General features: G+C 42.4%; 1 protein-coding gene across 1 annotated transcript in view; it reads left to right on the top strand.

Annotated features, from left to right (window-relative positions):
• Positions 1-20,504, top strand: part of PITPNB (phosphatidylinositol transfer protein beta) — an 86,283-nt gene that overhangs the window by 37,068 nt on the left and 28,711 nt on the right. The window lies entirely within an intron of this gene.

The raw sequence follows: 20,504 nt of genomic DNA, 5'->3' as shown, positions 1-20,504 counted from the left end.
CCTTTATCTGGAATGCTACTTTCTGGTCACTATATCTAGGAAGAGAACAGAATTAAAGGGATTCAGAGATGAACGATGAAGATAATTAATGACACACTTTCAGTATATGCCATTCCGTTATGTATCCTAACATTTTGTTTGCTTTTTTGTCTACATTGAGCAAAGATCTTCACTTAGCTGTCCACAAAGTTGGCTAGGGTTTTCCCCCTAAGTAGGGCCGGCTCCAGGCACCAGCCTACCAAGCATGTGCTTGGGGCGGCACCTGGAGGGGGGTGGCGCCCCGGCCGGTCGGGGAGAGCGGGGCCCCGGCCGGTCGGGGAGAGCGGGGCCCCGGCCGGTCGGGGAGAGCGGGGCCCCGGCCGGTCGGGGAGAGCGGGGCCCCGGCCGGTCGGGGAGAGCGGGGCCCCGGCCGGGCTGGCCGCCCTCCTCCCGGCGCTCCCCGGCGGGGAGCGGCGGGAGGCTTTTTTGCCGCCCCAGGCAAAAAAGCCAGAGCCGGCCCTGCCCCTAAGTTATTAGTTAGGTTGGAATCCAGAGTAAGCTATATGAACAGTTCAAATTATTTCTTCCAATGTGTATTAATTTGCATTTATCAACAGAACTTCTGCTGTCGTGTTGTCCATTCACTTAGCAAAATAATATTCTTTAATTATTAGTGGTAAGCCCCCGACTGACTGGGGAGCGGTATGAACTGCATCAAGAAGAGAGTTGTATCCTGTTCTGCCAGTTGGGAAAAACTACCACAACATGAGATCTGTTAGCAAAAAGACATATTTCAGGAAGATGCATTTTCTGTTAATGACTGGATTCTGACAACTTTCTGACTTGGTTATAGCCCTGTAGGACTTGCCTGGTGTTGAAGAATGGACAAAAGAAAGCCAGTGCTATTTTCTTGAGTCTTCAAAGGCTGGTTTATTGCTAATGAAAAATTTTTTAATGTTACAACACAAAGATGGAGTCTGAACTCGGATACTACTGTTCAGAAATCATATAATTATTAAAAATATTTGCATATTCAGTGTTACTGCAGATCAGACTGAAATGTCATTTGTTAGACTGGCTTATGCTGTAGCTTGATGTGGAAGTTACTCGATTAAATGTGAAACACAGGTTGAAACTCTCTAGTCCAGCACCCTCGGGACCTGACCGGTGCCGAACCATGGGAGGTCAATATGTAGCAAGCGGGTCTCTCTTTATTTTTATCTTGCCGAGACGAATAAACGGAAAAATGCTTGCAATGGCCGCCTACCCAAGCTTTACCGGCTCTCTTCATAACAAAGTGTTAATGTTGTTACACAATTTTACTGTATTTGCACAAGGAAATAAGTAGATAAAGCATAAAAAACAAAATAAAATCATGCCAGACTACGGATGTTGCTGGACCAGAGTGTGACGGACTACAGAGGTTCAACCTGTACTGTCATCATTCAATATCCTGTGACTTTTTTCTCTACCCAACTCTCTTCCTGTAGCTTTTATTTTCAAGGTGAGCAGCTTACTTTTAAATATATTAGTAGGAATGTTTTTAATAATCTCTCACAAGACATTTTTCAGAGGCACAACTTAATTCACAAATTTTATAGAGCAATTTAGATAAGAGCAGCCTGCAAGAAATTATTTTTGGTCTGTATTCAAATTGAAGAGGGCTACTCAGTACTCACTTTAAAAACTCAAAAGAAAAAAACAGCATTTACCAATACATGTATTGCTTATGTGCAACTTAAGTAAAAATTGCCATTGTGTGAAGAGTTTTAGTTCTAACAGGCATCAGATTTAAAAAAATTTCTCCACTAGAAAAACTTTCCTCATTGGCTACCTGTAGCACTCTATTTACTTTTTTTTGCTAATTTAAAAAAACAAACAAAAAGGTAAATAGATATTTTTTTAAAGACTGTAATGGCTTGATGGAATTTTTTTAAGTTGCTATCTAGGAAGGTGAGGTACAAAACTGCCACTGCACCCTTAAGAATTTGGGGAAGGAAGGACAACAGCGTGAAATAAAATTAGTGGCCAAACTCTGCTGGAATGGTTAGGTAAATGGCAGAGTCATTTGGCTGAAGGCTAACTCCTAAGCAAAACTAGGAGGGGTCTTGGTTGCACTCTAGAGAGAACAGTATGTGGGAGATAGGAGCTACCCTACGAAGTGGAACTATGGTTGTAGTTGTAGTACAGAAAGGACCTTACAGTCCTCAGTGCTGATTTCTCTTGAAATAGTTGCTGCTTTGTGTGAAACATACAGACCAACAAACCCTTGAAAGTCAGTGCAGTTACTTGGGCAAGTTGCTGATTCAGAGGTTTGATAGCTTAGGGTTCAGCATACATGATAAAACTGCAGGTCCAGCAATCTGGAGACCGTATGCAAATGAGGTCACACCATAATCTCCATTTTGATATGTATTACCTCATTTACATAAAGTCACACTCTTCCCAAAGATTCTCTATATCCCCTTTCTGTAACTATCCCCCCTTGAGGTCCCCTCCCTTCTGCTTCTCTCTGGCTCCCTCTTGTTATCTGAGGGCAGGTTTTCACTACAGGGGGGGGTCAATTTAAGATACGCAAATTCAGCTACGCGAATAGCGTAGCTGAATTCGACGTATCGGAGCCGACTTACCCCGCTGTGAGGCAAAATCGACCTCCGCGGCTCCCAGTCGACGGCGCTTACTCCCGCCTCCGCTGGTGGAGTAAGAGCGTCGATTCAGGGATCGATTGTCGCGTCCCGACGAGACGCGATAATTCGATCCCCGAGAGATCGATTTCTACCCGCCGATTCAGGCGGGTAGTGTAGACCTAGCCTTAGTTTCTTCTGCCTGCCTCCCCTCCCCAGTGAGTTTTCATACTGAACATAGCATGCTCCCCAAACAACCCATGGCCATAGAGATAGCTAGAGTGACTGCCTACATAATGCTGCTCTAGCTGCATCTCTGTGGCTCTGGGCTCTAGGCAGGGTGTATCTGGTTGTTACTGGAGGAGTCCTACATGTCTCCAGGCTTACAGTCCTAGAGTAGTCCTCAAAGATTCTGACCGTACAGATGCGTATTAGAGCGTGCGCACATTCATGTATGCAGCTCCCTGGCTCTTTTTCCGGAAGGTACTGAGGATAGGGTGGCTGAAATAAGGAGCGTCAGACTACTGCAGGAGGCAGACGAGCGCTGGGTTTGGGGAGTTCTTAACTATGAACAGAAAGAGTTACTTGTGTTGGGAGCCACCATTGACTCATTTGACATCAGAGATGGCCAATGACGAGACAGCTTGCTGGCTTTAAACTGTGCCATATGAGACACTTTGTGTTACCAGCGTATTACAATAACAATGTCGATCCATTTGTGTAATGGGATAAGGGCCCTTGCAAATTGTTCTGCTGCATAATTGCATATTTTATGTAGATAATTGAAACTGAGACAATTAAAAACTTAGTAATAAACAGTCGTTTCTCCCCCCACCCAAAAGCCTGTCTTCTAAAGTCTATACGTGCACAAATCTTAACTGTTAAAAATCTCAGCTGATCCTTTTTGAAGATTTTAAAAAACCGTAAAAGTCTCAGAGTTCACTGTTCTGATCAGTTGACTATTGAAGAATGACTGTCACAGGTCTCCTGATAATTAGCTTCTAATAATTTGGTATGGTTGATGATTCTGTAAACTTAACTTGAAATGGTAATTGATTTTATACTTCTAAGTTTAGCGTTTATCTGATTTGAATTATTCTACTAGGCAGGTGGCCACATGCTGGTTTTACTTCTACCTCATCCTCCACTTTCATAGATTCCAAGATTAGAAGGAACCATTATGATCATCCATTCTGACCTCGTATGGCCTGTTATACAAAACTTGCCCCAAATAATTCCTAGAGCAGATCTTCTAGAAAAATATCTAATCTTGATTTAAAAAATGTCAGTGATGGAGAATCCACCACAACTATTGATAAATTGTTCCAGTGGTTAATTACTCTCACTGTTCAGTATTTATGCCTTATTTCCAGTCTGAATTTGTATCTAGCTTCAACTTCCAGCCATTAGATCATGTTATACCTTTCTCCGGTAGATGGAAGAACCCCTAATTAAATATTGGTTCCCCATGTAGCTACTAATAGACTGTAATCAAGTCACCCCTTAACCTTCTCTATATTAAGCTAAATAGATAGACTCAAGGAGCTAAATCACTATAAGGTATGTTTTCTAATCTTTTAATCGTTCTCCTGGCTCTTCTCTGAACCCTCTCCAGTTTATCAACGTCCTTCTTGAATTGTGGGCACCAGAACTGAACGCAGTATTCCAGCAGCGGTCACACCAGTGCCAAACACAGAAGTAAAATAACCTCTCAACTCCTACTCGAGATTTCCCTGTTTATACATCCCAGGATTGCATTAGCTCTTTTGGCCACAGCATCATAGTAGGAGCTCATGTTCAGCTGATTATCCACCACAACCCCCAAATCTTTTTCAGTCATTGCATCCCAGAATAGAGTCCCCCATCCTGTGAGTATGGCCTACATTCTTTGTTCCTAGATGTGTACTTTTACATTTAGTCATGTTGAAAATGCATGTTGTTTACCAAGTGATCTTGTTTGCTCTGAATCAGTGACCTGTCCTCATTATTTACCACTCTCCCAATTTTTTCATCTGCGAACTTTATCAGTGATTATTTTGTTTTGTTCCAGTTTATTGATTAAAAATGTTAACTAGCATAGGGTCAAGAACCAATCCTTGCAGGACCCCACTGCAAACACACCCACTCAATGACAATCCCCTATTTACAATCACATTTTGAGAACTATCAGATAGCTTTTAGTCTGTTTAATGTGTGCCATGTTAATTTTATATCCTAGTTTTTTAATCAAAATATTGTGCAGTAGCAAGTCAAAAACCTTACAGAAGCCTAAGTACATTACATCAACACTTTTATCAACCAAATTTGTCATCTCATCAAAAAAAAGATATCAAGTTAGTTTGACAGGATCAATTTTCCATAAACTTTCCTCCTCCTCCATTTGCTTGTATTTGGTCACCTAGTATAGTAGATTGTAATCCAGACTGTAAAATCTTTGGTACAGAAACTATCCTTTTGATAAGTGTTTGTACAGTTCTAGCACATTGGAGCCCTGACTGCAATAGTATTTATGCAAATAAATAATATCCCCAGTTCTGTCAGTAGTTTCCAAACCTATCCAGAAGGAGAATGGCATATTTAGCAAGAACTTCTAGCCCAGATTATGGGCATTGTTATTTCCAGTGTTAGCCATGTTTGTTTGGGCTTCCAGTGGCTCGTCTCAATTGTTCTGTGCATTTGCTGGCTTCTCTATAAATGCTCTTCTAGCCTGTTCTCTAACCACGAATTACAGGTCATATGTTTAGGCTCCTTAAAATGATCGCACTCACTTTTCCAAGGAATTCTACTGAGAAGTGAATAGATATCAAAACATATTTTTATAACATTCCAGTTAAATAAAGTCTAATGCTGCAGTGGGAATATCCTTCCAGCCAGGGTTGTTGGTCAGCAGCACACTTCAGAGTAGATGCTGATGCAACTGGAGAATCTGTTGATGCACTTGTATGTACCTGAAGTGACCTGTGCCATTGCTCACTCAGAATGTATACAGACCATGTTTGTAGCACTTTAGGTCACGACCATCCTAGGAGATTCCAGGCTGTTTCCAAATGCAAAGAATGTTCTCATTTGCAAGCACTAGGATTTGTGCATCTACGTTTATTCATTCGCTTTCTATTTTATTTGCTTTTTTTGAGAATGAATAGTTTTTATATGACAGTATAAACCAACTTTAATTTTTGAAAAAATTCATTTAGTATATCCCTAAACCTAATATGCTAGCATTCTTACATAGTTTAATAATTAATAGTTTAGAGCAAAACATTTCTCGAATAAATTCTATTCAACCCTTAATATAATTTTATTTAGTAAGTCCCCTCTCCTATGCCACCCAGTCAACCTACTACACGAGCACTTTAATTACTGTTTATCAAAATTGTATTTAAAAACATGAAATACACAGAATAACTTCTGTACTGTTAATGTAACTTGAAACTCATTTAAAATATGCTTCTGTTAAAAAGCAAATTTACTTTTGTTCTTTGCAAAGGAATGCAGAAAGTGCATACCAAATTCAGCCTTCAAAATACCCAGGAGCTGGAGATTCAAGTAGGCTACAGCTGTCTTCACCCCCAGTATTCAAAAATTACTAATGAGATGCAAAGTCTACAGCTGGTGGCAAGCACCATAAACCGTGAGCCAAGGGCTTCTTTACGTTCGATCCTCTTTCCCCTGTGAGATCCTAAAGGAGACAGAATATTAACAAAGCCAGCAGGCTGTCTCATTCCATGCTATTGCTCATTTGCAGCTATAATTGGGAGTTAAGGTTGCGTACTGTATACTGAAACTCATATATGAAGGAATATACTTGCTCACTGCAGTATGCTTATAGAAAGGAAACATGCAACAACTTTCACTGCTGTATTCCAGCAAAATCACAAATGAACATAAACACCGATATTTAAAAAGTCGATATTTTACTATTGTATTAGATACTGAGATTATTATCATAGTAACTCAGTCTCAGGGTTAAATATGTGGGTATGCATTTAACTGACACAGATTTTGAATGCAAACATGCAATGGTTATGCTCCTTCCTTAGTTTGTCAGTGTGGTGGATAAAGCACTCTGACCAAAGTTAACACCATTGAGAGCACTTGTGTAGAATTGTCTGGTTAGTGGTTTTGCTTGGCCTTTTAATGTTTTTCGAACTTTTTTTTGTATCCTTTTTGTTCAGAAGTGAGACAGGTGAGGTGGAAAATACCCTTCATGAAAGGTTATAAAACATGGTGATTAGACATGAAAACAGATTGATTTTGAGCCATCCTTGTCTTTGGATAAAGACTTATTTAGGCAGTTTTTGAAGTGCATCTTGAATACACTGGTGGACAAGGAAATGTTGCAATCTATTGAATTAATGTTCATGCATTTTTTTTTAAGTGTATTTACTTGGTGGCCCAGAATAGCTTCGGAGCAGCTTCTCCAGTTTATCTTGTTGATATGTGCTGTGTTTAGATGTATCAGAAGCGAAAATTCTTGGGGGGTACAAAGTAACTGCACATGAGCAATAGCTGAATTTCCATGGATATCAGTTGGTTGAAGAGGACCTTCTGAGTCTTCCAGTTCATCTGTTGCAAGAAATATGTAGTAGTCTACTACAAAGTCCGCATTGTCTGAACTCTATTCTAGCCTAATGATCTTCCATAGTCTTGTTAACCTGGCTGCTAGAAAGATGTCAACCTAACATTTCCTTTCCTAATGTCATTATTTCCAATAGTACTTCAGTAATTTGTGGTTTTAGTTACCTTTCATCCCCTCATCTGTTCTTACTGCAGTATTAAAATACAATCATGAAAACATTTCTATTTAACTTTTAAAACAACTTTTTCTACAAAAAGATAACAACCTTGCAGTGTTTCCTCTTATGAATTCTACAGTGAGGAAGAAGAAGAATCTAAGTTAGTTTCAGGCAAATGTAAAATTTCCATTGTGGTCAATTCCTACTTCCATTCTAAAGCTCTCAAAATGGGGATTATAAGTGGTATCACTGGCAATTACTACCTATAGTATTGGTAAAGTACCTTAACTATTATACACCTGGATGAAAACTACTCTAAGCAGGATCTCCAATAGGCAACCCCACTCTTGAGAACTTTTAAAAATATCCTTAGTTACTGTTGACCAGTTGATAGACTCATCTCTTTTGTTCAGACTTTTGCTAGTCCTTTGGATTGTTGCTGAAGTCAGGCTTCATTGTAACTATAAAATTAGATACATCTTTGCCATTTAAATCAACCCAGTCATTTGCCTCATTAGTAAGTGGTACTTAATATTACAGGTGTCTAGGTAGTGATTATTTACACACTATTTTTGAAAAGTAGGGAACAAGTGACTGTTTTAGCTGCTAGGTTTTTAAGGGGATTTGAGACTCCCACTTTCCAGGGTGGTAACAATTATGCATGTTCTATGCTAAACTGCACAGCATTCTTTGACCGTGAATCTTTGCTGCCTCTCTTTTGAAACAGCATGAGCAGTGGCTTCAAATTGTCTTACTTTTCTGGTCAGGTAAAGCCACATGAGCGTCACCTTTTGTGGATAAAATTTGGACGTAAAAGCAGATAACTAATAAACAATACCACGTATTTATGAACAGTGTGGGGATGTGCCTGGCTTTGGGCTGCTCCAAGACACCCTATGCAACCCCTCAGTGTTTAAGTCCAACTCCAACAGTTTAGGTTCTTCTAGGCTAATCTGTTGGCCACTCTGACTTGCTGACTAGTTACCTTGATAGCTAAGTCCATAGTTTTCAAAAACTTTGTTTTGGATAATGCTTGCTTTGACTGCAGTAGATTTCTGAAGTAAGAGACGCAGTGTCTCCTGAGATGGTTATAAAAAATACCAAAGTGTACTTCTATAAGAATTTTGCATGTTCTTTACATTGCCAATAATGTGGATTGTTGTTTTAATGCAAATGATTCGAATCCTTGTCACAATTCTGATCTGCCTTATTATATGGCATTGACGATATATATATATAAAACCAGTTAGTCATACAGAATGTTGCAACATCACTTAACAGTGAGACAGTATGGGCTATAATTTCTGCTCCCAGTGGATCTGTGCACATAGTTAATTAGTTTCCATTTTGATGATTCCTATTTGGATTAAGGAGCACAGATTTCCCATTAAGTTTGTGAGCAGTGATGCTGACCTCCTAAATGGTTTTAATTTGTGTAGCAAATGAATATTAAGAACTGACTAAAACCAGACAAAGGCTTAACTTAGAGACTTAAATGTGCAACCAAAATATTTAAACAAATAACACTTATTTTTTCTAACTTCATTTTAAAATTGCTATTGAAGATTTTTGTAAACCCAGTTCATCTCATCTCTTCATCCTGTCAGCTCATCCAGTTTCTCTGCTTAATACATTAGTCATCACTGAAGGTATGTCTAAACTTAAACTGTTACCGCTATAGCACTTGAGTGTAGACACTACCTATGCCAATGGGAGGGGTTTTCTCATTGGCATAGATAATCTGTCTCCCTCAGAGGCGGTAGCTACGTCAGTGGAAGAATTCTTCCATCGACATAGCACTGTCTACACCAGGGGTTAGGTTGGTTTAACTACATATCTCGGGGAGGTGGATTTTTCACACCCCAGAGACATAGCTATGCTGATGGAAGTTCCCAGTGTAGACCAGCCCTAAAATGCCACAGTTAGAGTATTTTTAATTTCATTATGTAAATGAGCAGCGTGAATTTATTTGAGAGAAACTCCTTCAGTTGCAGATGTATTTTGATATTCACTTCTTTTCTGAAGGATACCAGACTGCCTTAATAATTAATGTTCAACCTACCATCATCAATATTCCCAAGCACATTTTAACCCCACCTGACTAGATTTTCTTCTTCTGAAAACTTCATTCTATTCTTTATCCAACCTTTTAATTATTTTTTTGAATGATTGCTGTAAAATCTTCATAACTAAATTTCTATTCACCCACTAAAAGGTTGAGACAAACTGTTTTATTTTGTAAATGCTCATCTCGTGCCACCCAATAAAATGATAGTTAACTGAAAATTCTTAACTAGCTGTGTTGTATCCTGTTTTATCAGACAAGTCTTGCTTATTAGCTGCACGTTGGCAGTTGAATAAGCTGCCATGGTCCTGTGAAGTTGAAATTTCGAAGTGGAGCTAGTTTTAGCTCCTTTCTACCTGTAGTGGAGAATTCTAGATTTAAAAATACAATATGCAGTTGAGTTCTGTGTATGGTGGTATGCCACTAACTTCTGTGTAGAGAAAGATGAATGCATATGCCAGCCACAGAATTTTCAGTCTTAAATTAGTACTTCTGTCTCTTGAGTTCCTGTGGCATTTGTTGCAAATAAAGGATGAAGGAACAGAACTGGTTCTGATGGGTTGAGAAATGCTCACCAGGGTTGTGACCATCATACGCTGCTTGTTATTTCCAGCTTGAATTGTGACTTTGCCTTGCATTCAACAAGAATGAATGGTATAGAGAAGACCTGCTGGGAGCTCCTACTTTCCCTATCTTATAATAAAGATCAAGGGGAAATCCAGTGAAATTTAAAACTGGAAAAAGAGAGGGTTTTTTTCTGCAACATGTAATTAACCAAAACAACAAGGAGTCTGGTGGCACCTTAAAAACTAACAGATTTATTTGGGCATAAGCTTTCGTGGGTAAAAACTTCACTTCTTCAGATGCATAGAGTGTAATTAACCAGTGGCACTCACTACCAGAAGAGATCACTGAGGTTAAGAATTTATGGTTGAAAGAAAGGATTAGGTACTTATATGGTACCTTCGCAGTTTCATTAGACAGGTTTGTTTTGTTTTGTTTTTTTTGAAGTGATATAAACCCCAGTGGGATAAGTCAACCACTGACTGCTATTTAGAGTTATTCCATAATTGTCCACAATGGAATTTTTGGTAACATTTCCTGAAGCATCCAGTACTGGCCACTCCGAGACAGGATACTGGGCTAGTTGGGCTCTTGTGTTAGTCTGTTCTGGCAGTTCCTGTTAGTAAGATCACTTTGTATAAACAACTCTGTGTGTTTGTATTATAAGATCCTGAGTGCTATATTATATGTTTGTGCCAAATACAATAGATCATGCTCTTGACTACCGGGACCTGATCTAGCCACAGAGAAAATGGACTTTTCTAAACTATGTACTTTCTGCAATTGACCCTTATTTGGTTGTCTTAAACTTTTTTCCCAGGAAGGAGGAAAGGAAGGTGTTCTAAGTTAGAATTAAGTGACTTGTTTGATTCAGTTACTTTGTCTCTGCCTAGGGATTGATAACACTTCATTTTTAATCTTAAGGGATGCAGTAAAAGAGGTGACAGTTTAATTTCACTTTTCATCTTCAAAACACTCTGCAAACATGATTCCCTGCAACAGCCTCTGAGGCAGGCTTCGGGAAATACCAGTAACTTCTTTGTGATAGTTCTCTCTTCTCACTCCACAAATTTTATCCTGCTAAGCATCAGTCCTATCCCCTCAAGCTTTTAAAAAATGATATAAACCAAGCTTCATTTACCTTGTCATAGTTATATCTCCTGTCTCTCTCTACCTTTCTTGTCTTGGGTTTTTTTAACAGTGTCTGCCACTTTTGTATCTAATTGTTTTGAACGTAGGATAAAAATTAAATGAAGTTATAAAAAAAAATTATTTTTAGCAATGTTAAGTTAGCATTTAAATGTGAATGTTATTCAAGACTGAATAGTTACAAAAGAAATGAAATTAAACAAAACAATCACATAGCAACTATAAAAGGGAAAAAGTCATTAAGTGGATTTATGCAACATAGGCAGCCTGCCAAGTCTTAAGGCATCTTGCTTTTCATTATTATCTACTTCATCTGTATCTTTGTGGTCATTGCCTTCAAATTCATCAGTAACTCAGGGTATGTCTACACTACGAGGGTAGTTCGATTTCACTTAAATCGAATATGTGGAATCGATATTGCAAAGTCGAACGTGTGTGTCCACACTAAGGACAGTAATTCGACTTTGTGAGTCCACACTAACGGGGAAAGCATCGACATTGGAAGCGGTGCACTGTGGGCAGCTATCCCACAGTTCCCGCAGTCCCCGCTGCCCATTGGAATTCTGGGTCGAGCTGCCAATGCCTTCTGGGTAAAAAAAATGTGTCGAGGGTGCTTTTGGGTAATTGTCGTCATCCGTCCGTCACTACTGCCCTCCCTCCATCCCTGAAAGCGCCGGCGGGAAATCAGTTCGCGCACTTTTCTGGTCAGTGACAGCGCGGACGCCACAGCACTGCGAGCATGGATCCTGCTGCGACCATCGCTGCAGTTGTGGCCGTTGTCAACAGCTTATCATCCACCTTTACCAGAGGCAGATGCAGATAAACCAGGCGAGGAGGCTACGGCACCGCGGTGAGGACCTCAAGTCTGAGAGTAGCACAGGCTTGTCAGAAAGCACGGGACCCAGCGCCGAGGACATCACGGTGACAATGGGTCATGTGGATGTTGTGGAACGGCGATTCTGGGCACGGGAAACAAGCACGGACTGGTGGGACCGCATAGTGCTGCAGGTCTGGGATGAATCCCAGTGGCTGCGAAACTTTCGCATGTGGAAGGGGACTTTCCTTGAACTTTGTGAGTTGCTGTCCCCTGCCGTGAAGCGCAATGACACCCGGATGCGAGCAGCCCTGACTGTCCAGAAGCGAGTAGCCATAGCCCTCTGGAAGCTTGCAACGCCAGACAGCTACCGGTCAGTCGCGAACCACTTTGGCGTGGGCAAATCTACCGTGGGGGTTGTTGTGATGCAAGTAGCCAACGCAATCGTTAAGGTACTGCTCTCAAAGGTAGTGACCCTGGGAAACGTGGAGGTCATCATAGATGGCTTCGCCGCGATGGGATTCCCAAACTGCGGTGGGGCTATAGATGGAACTCACATCCCTATCCTGGGACCGGAGCACCAGGCCAGCCAGTACATCAACCGAAAGGGCTACTTTTCAATGGTGCTGCAAGCACTGGTGGACCACAGGGGACGTTTTACCAACATCAACGTCGGATGGCCAGGCAAGGTTCATGACGCTCGCGTCTTCAGGAACTCTGGTCTGTTTAGACAGCTGCAGGAAGGTATTTACTTCCCGGACCACAAAATAACTCTTGGGGATGTGGAGATGCCTACAGTGATCCTTGGGGACCCAGCCTACCCGCTAATGCCCTGGCTCATGAAGCCCTATACTGGCGCCCTGGACACTGAAAAAGAACTGTTCAACTACCGGCTGAGCCAAGTGCAGAATGGTGGTGGAGTGTGCTTTTGGCCGTCTCAAGGGGAGATGGAGAAGCTTACTGACTCGCTGTGATCTCAGTGAAACCAATATCCCCATTGTTATAGCAGCTTGCTGTGTGCTCCACAATCTCTGTGAGAGCAAGGGGGAGACCTTTATGGCGGGGTGGGACGTTGAGGCAAATAGCCTGGCTTCTGATTACGCCCAGCCAGACAGCCGGGCGATTAGAAGAGCACAGCGGGACGCGCTGTGCATCCGGGAGGCTTTGAAAGCTAGGTTCCAGAGTGAGCACGGTTACCAGTGACTTTTCAGTTTCTGTACAGAGAAGCTGAACCTGCCCCCGTTTCTTTACCCAGTTAATGTTGACTATCCTCTCCAGTTACATACCCCCTTCACCCCCTTCCAAAGAAATAAAATCAGTTTTATTTTCTTAATGAACACCGTTGTCTTTATTACTGTTTTCGCGGGAATGTTTTAAACCTGGGACGCAGACTGCGGTGGGGAGCGGGTGTAGTGTACTGATGCAAATGATGCTTCTAAACTCCAGGAATGACAGGATTCGCAGTGGTGGACTGGTTGTTTCAACAGAGCCTGCCAGCCCTCCTTAGCGGGACTGCGTGTATGTGGGGGCTATGTGACTGTATGGCAGGGGGAGGAGGGTTACAGATCCCCTGCTGCGTGGCTCTGTGATCCAGGAAAAGGACCGCTGCATAAGATCTGTAACTGCCCTCCCCCGCCACACAGTCACAGAGCACCCCCCACCCCCCACAGAACATGAAAACCACCTCCCAGACTGACCAGGGTAACTAGTCACTGCACTGTGTATGTGCCCTGCTGCTGGACCTGCCCCCGCCTCTGTACCCTGCTAAAGGTGACTGTCCTGTCCAATTACCAAGCCCCTTCCCCCCCTTCAGACAGACTCTCCTCCAAAACAACATGATGGAAACAGTAATGAACAGAAACGTATTTTTTATTAACAACCACACATGAAACTGGGGGGTGAAACTTGGACGGGGGCTTGGGTGAGGCGGGAAGGAAAGGACTTTTCAAATTTTGGGGAATGACAGCCTTCTGGTGCTTGAGCAGTCTGCAGGGGTGGAGTGAGAGTTTTCACGGACTCTGCCGCCCCTCCTTCTTTGGACTTTGGGCGAGGGGGGTATGGGACTTGGTGGCGGGGGAGGGCGGTTACTGATAGACTGGAGCAGGGCTCTGTCCTCCTGCCTCCGTTCCTGCAGAACATCAACAAGGCGCCGGAGCGTGTCCGTTTGCTCCCTCATAAGTCCAAGCAGCGTTTGAGTCGCCTGCTGGTCTTCCTGCCGCCACCTCTCCTCACGTTCCATGTGTGTCCGGTGCATTTGGGACAAATTCTCCCTCCACTGGTTCTGCTGTGCTGCCTGGGCTCGGGAGCAGCCCATTAGTTCTGAGAACATGTCCTCTCGCGTCGTCTTCTTCCTCCGCCTAATGTGCGCTAGCCTCTGGGAGTGTGATGCCAGGCTGGGTTGGGAGACAGTCGCAGATGTGGCTGTGGGAAAGAGAAAAAGGTAGTGAATTCCTCCGAAAGATAAATGTAGTTGTGAACAAAGAACATAGTCTTTCTCTGTGAACAAGACCATGCACTGCACCTATCACATGCGCACTCAGGACAAGGTCGAATTTTCGGACCTCGCCTTCAGTGCCTGGGGTCTTGCACTGCCGATCTGTGAAGCGGGGCAGGACACCGGAATTTCTGTAGCAGGCAGACATGGTAAGCCGTAGACTTGTGGCTGATTAAAACTTTAATAGTAGCACTGGCCTCCTTTCACATTGAAAGCAATGCCAGTCTCTGCTGCCAGCAATCGGCCAAGCATGAACTCTGCCCCTGTCCCACCCCCTCGCGGCTGTCCCAGGGAAAGATCCCTGTATGCTGCCCCTCTCACACCTCCACCGCGTGGCTGTAAACCGGCGGTTACAGTTCTGTAAAGGAACGGGCTAGCAGTCCCAATACGAACAGTACCCTACCTAATTCAAAGCAGGTCATCATGAGCGACATCACAATAATGAGGATCTCAGACAGCGATAAAGAAAGGATGCTTCGGGAAAGCCTGCAAAGACCAGGGCCCTATGCCGCCATGCTGTGCAAGGCTATGATCCCGGAGTACTTGAGGATCTCCTGGCGCGGAAACTTCTCCTACTTCGGAGGACCCAATAAGGCCGCTCTCCCCAGGAACCTGATGAACAGGCTTTCCAATTACCTCCAGGAGAGCTTCCTCGAGATGTCCCTGGAGGATTTCAGCTCTATCCCCGGACATATAGACCGCATTTTAATATAGCTGCACTGGCAGGGACTAAAGAGTGGAGCGGCTTGGGCAGCAGAATCATGCACAACCAGACACTGTTAGATTTTTTTAAAATAGTTAGGACTGAATAGTTAAGCAAACAAATCATGAAAAACACATTGTTCTTATTGTTAATATTCCAGTTCTGTTAAAAATAAATGTTTACGTGTTTAAAACACTTACTGCTTGATCCTTCCCCTGAATCTGTGTCCGGGTTAAATGCTGGGGACGGTTGGTAGGGGATCTCTGTAAGGGTGATGAAGAGATCCTGGCTGTCGGGGAAATCAGCTTGGTAAGCGCTGTCGACTGCCTCGTCCTCCTCATCTCCTTCCTCATCTTCCCCGTCCGCTAACATGTCCGAGGAACCGGCCCTGGACAATATCCCATCCTCAGAGTCCACGGTCAGTGGTGGGGTAGTGGTGGCGGCCGCACCTAGGATGGAATGCAGTGCCTCGTAGAAACGGGATGTGTGGGGCTGGGATCCGGATCGTCCGTTTGCCTCTTTGGTCTTCTGGTAGCCTTGTCTCAGCTCCTTGATTTTCACGCGGCACTGCGTTGCATCCCGGCTGTATCCTCTCTCTGCCATGGCTTTAGAGATCTTCTCATAGATCTTTGCATTCCGTCTTTTGGAGCGCAGCTCGGAAAGCACGGACTCATCGCCCCACACAGTGATCAGATCCAAGACTTCCCGATCAGTCCATGCTGGGGCCCTCTTTCTATTCTGGGATTGCACGGCCATCTCTGCTGGAGAGCTCTGCATCGTTGCCAGTGCTGCTGAGCTCGCCACGATGTCCACACAGGAAATGAGATTCAAACTGCCCAGACAGGAAAAGGAATTCAAATTTTCCCGGGGCTTTTCCTGTGCGGCTGGTCAGAGCATCCGAGCTCGGACTGCTGTCCAGAGCGTCAACAGAGTGGTGCACTGTGGGATAGCTCACGGAGCTATTAGCGTCGATTTCCATCCACACCAAGCCTAATTCGATATGGCCATGTCGAATTTAGCGCTACTCCCCTCGTTGGGGAGGAGTACATTAGTCGAATTAAAGAGACATCTATGTCGAACTAAATAGCCACGTGGTGTGGACGGGTGCAGGGTTAATTCGATGTAACTGCGCTAAATTCGACATAAACGCCTAGTGTAGACCAGGCCTCAGTCTTCCTTTTCAACCATCTTGCTTTTTCATTCTTTTTCTGAATCAGCTTCAACTGCTTCATCTATATCCTTGTCATCTTCAAATTCATCATTATCTCCTTCTTCCTCTTCATCTGATGAATATTGAGTCAACTCTTCATCTGTCATTTTCTTCTCTAATCTTAAATTGTGATGCATGGTCACCAGTGTCCCAGCAGTAGAGGTCTTCAATCTGTTTCTGATTTTTGACTGGATGACTCCCCAAACTGACTGTTTTCATTCCCCACATGCAGTAGTATATGGAAGTGTTAAAATAATTTTTGCCCCCATAGCTAGAATGCAAGGATGCAACCCTTTCCACTATGCTGAATCAGCAAGCTGTTTAGGTTAAACTGCTGGGCTTGCATTCCACATTGTTTTACAACTTGGTGGGATACTTGTTGCTTTATAACTTGCTACTTCCATGAGAATTGTTTGTTCATTTGTACAGTCTTTAAAAATTGTAACAGCCACTTTGCGGTCAGAAGCTGAATCAAATTCATCGTCAGAAAGGTCTTGGCCCTGGAAGCATGGATCAAGATTATGTCCAGGAGTGATCTCTTGTTTTTTCCATGATACTATTTTATTATCTTTTTCTTCAGCATTTTTAAGTGAACTGTGTTCAGTGTTCTCATAAATGTTCCTTAATGTTCTGGAACTCATTCTTGGCACCAGACAATGTAGAACTATAATTTTCCATATTCGGGATGGACCGAGCTATGGTTTCAAGCAATTAAATGAATTTAGAATTTTGCATCCAAAAGACAGTCTTCAAGAATGTCGTCTGACTTGGGGGTAACACCCAGCCATCCCTTCTTCAGGAGCAGCTGATTGAAGAGACTTCTTGCATATTTGAAGATTTTAGACATTTAATAGATACCCATTGAGTATGACAAGGCTTCCTCAGCGTAGATAAAATACTAAATGATGCAGAAAAATGGCTGCTAGTATTTTTTTTGTTTGTTTTTGAAAACCTTGAAAATGCTCTTCATTTTTGACACGTGATGAGAAAGTTGTCTGGTCTTAATAACCAATGAAAAGCGGCATCGCATCCAGAATACAGATGACGTGGCTACTCATTTATCAACAAAGCCCAAGCGTCTTTCATATTAGCCTTGTTGGTCAGAAGTTAACAACTTTCCCTGGATCCAGTTGTTAATAGTTTTAAACGGGTCAGCAATATATTGGGCGGTGCGGTGAGAACGCAGTCCAGTGCAAAACTGAGAAAACAATGGTTGTGAAGTTTTTTACTGTCAAGTTGATGTTATCATTGTGAATATTGCTCCGTCCATCAGACACTAGACACGTGAGAATGCCAACTGTTACACTACACATCTGCTTTGGCACTTAGACTTCCTACAAGCCATTTCCTACATGATACTTTAAATTAGGCACAATTTATGAAAAAAATCTAGTATATAAGGAATTTTGACTACATGAAATGTGTTGCTGTTATAAATTCATCTAGCAAATGTACAGTCAAGTTTGTTTTTATGGTCATGGGACATTCTATCCAAAAATCTCTTAAAACCAATTTGATGAACATCTGAAGATGTTCCAGGAGTAGGAGTTCTCAATGCTGAAGCAGATGGAGTAGCAAAATCTTATTAGAAGATTAAGAAATTGAATTAGTTTCACTTTCATTGTCACTCATATCACTGCCTTCATTTAAAGAATCCAGGCTTCATGATGATGCTGAGGACGAAAGAGAATGCATAAAAGCAAACAAATTTTGATGCCAACCAATTTTCATTTTTTGCTGTTTGACAGTAGCTGGACATGTCACAAGAATTCAACAAATGTTTCTCCATTCTGTCATACACAGACGAACAGAACTTGCACTTAGCTTTATTAGTTTTTCCATGTTCATATCTAGTAAAAAATTTCCATACAAATGATTTTGGCTTCCCCAACTCTGCATAATTTGTCACTGTTAAGGACTCGCTACTTTTGGAATGCTGTTTAGATTAGGAAGTAGCTCTTGTATTACAATCAACCAGTAGCCATTCAGTTCTGTTTCTAACTGCTGCTGTTCCAAAAGATTCCAACCAATCAAAATGTTTTCAGGCATGTGGCCCCTCCCTCCCAGGATGCTTAGATTCCCGGATCATATGGAGAGTGTCGGGGTCAATTGGCCTCTCCTCGTTGCAGCAACCACAATGGAACTGTAAGCAGCGGCAAGAGGAGGAACAGAGCAGGAAGGGAGGGATCTATACAGAGATGTGATATGTCACCCCCATTGGCTGAAAATATGAATATTTCTATGCTAGGTGTGGTCTGGAGGGGTAATTGTGAAGGGGATTTCTGTTGAGAGGAGAGGAGTGGGGGTTTATTTTACACGGGCATTTAATGTGGGCTGACTGTTTTGCTCCGGTGAAGGAGGTCTGGAGGGTTTATATCTATGATACTTTTGTTTAAGGGACAGTGTTAATAGCTGTGCATCTTTTTCCCTTTTGTGTTGGGGGAACAGGTTTAATGACTATGAGCCCTCCTCCATTCCCATCTGAGTTAATTTTTATGTAGGTCTTGTCAGTTTAGGCTTGTAAGCTTTTTGGGGCAGGGATCATGTCTTTTTAACTTGTATTATGTATTTTGTGAACTTTCTTGATGGCCTGGTATACAAACAAAGATATAGATACATACCGTGTTTGTTCTAAAAGATTTCAGCCAATCAAGATGCTCAATTTTCTATTCACCGTTTTACCAACAGGTGGTATTAGCATGTAGTAAAGTGAGTGACCAAGACATTTAAGTAGGCTTGTTAACAAAAGGCACTATGATGCGGTCAAAAAAGCAGGCTGCCACCTATCTAAGGACATTCTTGATGGAATATTTGACTTTAGTCAAATAATAGGCATTCAGTTGACTGGCTTGCCAAGTCTATTTGAAAGTAAATTAGGCTTGGTCCACACTGGGGCGGGGGATCGATGTAGGAAACGCAACTTCAGCTACGAGAACAGCGTAGCTGAAGTCGACGTTTCCTAGATCGAACTAAGTTTACTTACTGCGGGTCCACACGGCGCAGGCAAGCTCCCCCGTCGACAGCGCTTCCTCCTCTCGGCGAGCAGGAGTTCCGCGGTCGACGGAGGAGCGCTTCTGGGATCGATTTATCGTGTCCATTTGAGACGCGATAAATCGATCCCAGAAGATCGATCTCTACCTGCCGAATCAGGCGGGTAGTGTGGACCTAGCCTTAGATTTGCATGGCAAGATTGCTACTAAGTCTCATGGAGTAGTCTTGTGCTCTTCTTGCTTCCCTGCCCTCACTTTCAGTATGCATCTAGAAGGTTTTTCCTCTCTCAAAATGTATCCTCGATAGTTGACCTTGAGTAGCTTTCCTGTAATCGGCATCCAAAATTATGCCCAGCACTCCAGGAGTGCTTGTATCCTCCCACTTTGCATGGACCTAATGGTCTCTTCAGACTTGTTTTCTCCAGCTATTACTTCAACTCGGTATTTTTTCCTTTCTTGCTGTCAGCCATTTTGTTGATGATAGCTTCTATCCCTATGGTTTCACTCCTAAATCCTAACTTCCTAATCAATCTCTATCTCAGATACTACAAAGATGAAGGCTATAGAAATGCTTAAAGTAAATTATAGCTTGTAAACATTTAGCACCTTTGGTCTTGTTTAGCTTAATTTTAGTTGCTTGGCATTTTTCTATATTGTGTAAGTTGGTGGGAAAATGTTCTGTGCTCTTGCTTAAAGTGAACTGTTCAAAGCAGTTTACAATCTGAGGGTAGTATAAATGGCTTAGCACTGGATTATCTGCCCCTTCCCTCTCAAATATTATAAACTTACTTCTGCCGTAATGTCTACAAAAAATCAGCCAATGTGTGATTACTAGCTTGAGGGAGTGTTGTGGAAATTTGATAGTTACGTAATAATTACATCTCAAAACAGTGCATGTATAGATGTGTGTACTTTGTAAACTCTGTGGACCCAGGATAGTGTCTACCTTTGATTTTGTACAAAATGAGTTATAGCTATAAGAGGTTCTTTTAACTACATTGGAAGCAAGAGAGCGACAAAGGAAAGTGTTGGACCGCTACTTATCGGAGATGGGGAGCTAATTACTGAGGACATTAAAAAAGCTGAGGTGTTCAACGCCTATTTTTCTGCAGTCTTCACTAAAAAAGTTAATGGCAACCAGATACTCCCTACAATTAATATTAAGAACAAAGGGGA

This window comes from Emys orbicularis, chromosome 16, assembly GCF_028017835.1.
Source record: "Emys orbicularis isolate rEmyOrb1 chromosome 16, rEmyOrb1.hap1, whole genome shotgun sequence".
Classification (NCBI taxonomy): Eukaryota; Metazoa; Chordata; order Testudines; family Emydidae; genus Emys; species Emys orbicularis.
Note: the sequence above shows the minus strand (reverse complement) of the source record. Positions and strands in the feature narration are given on the sequence as shown.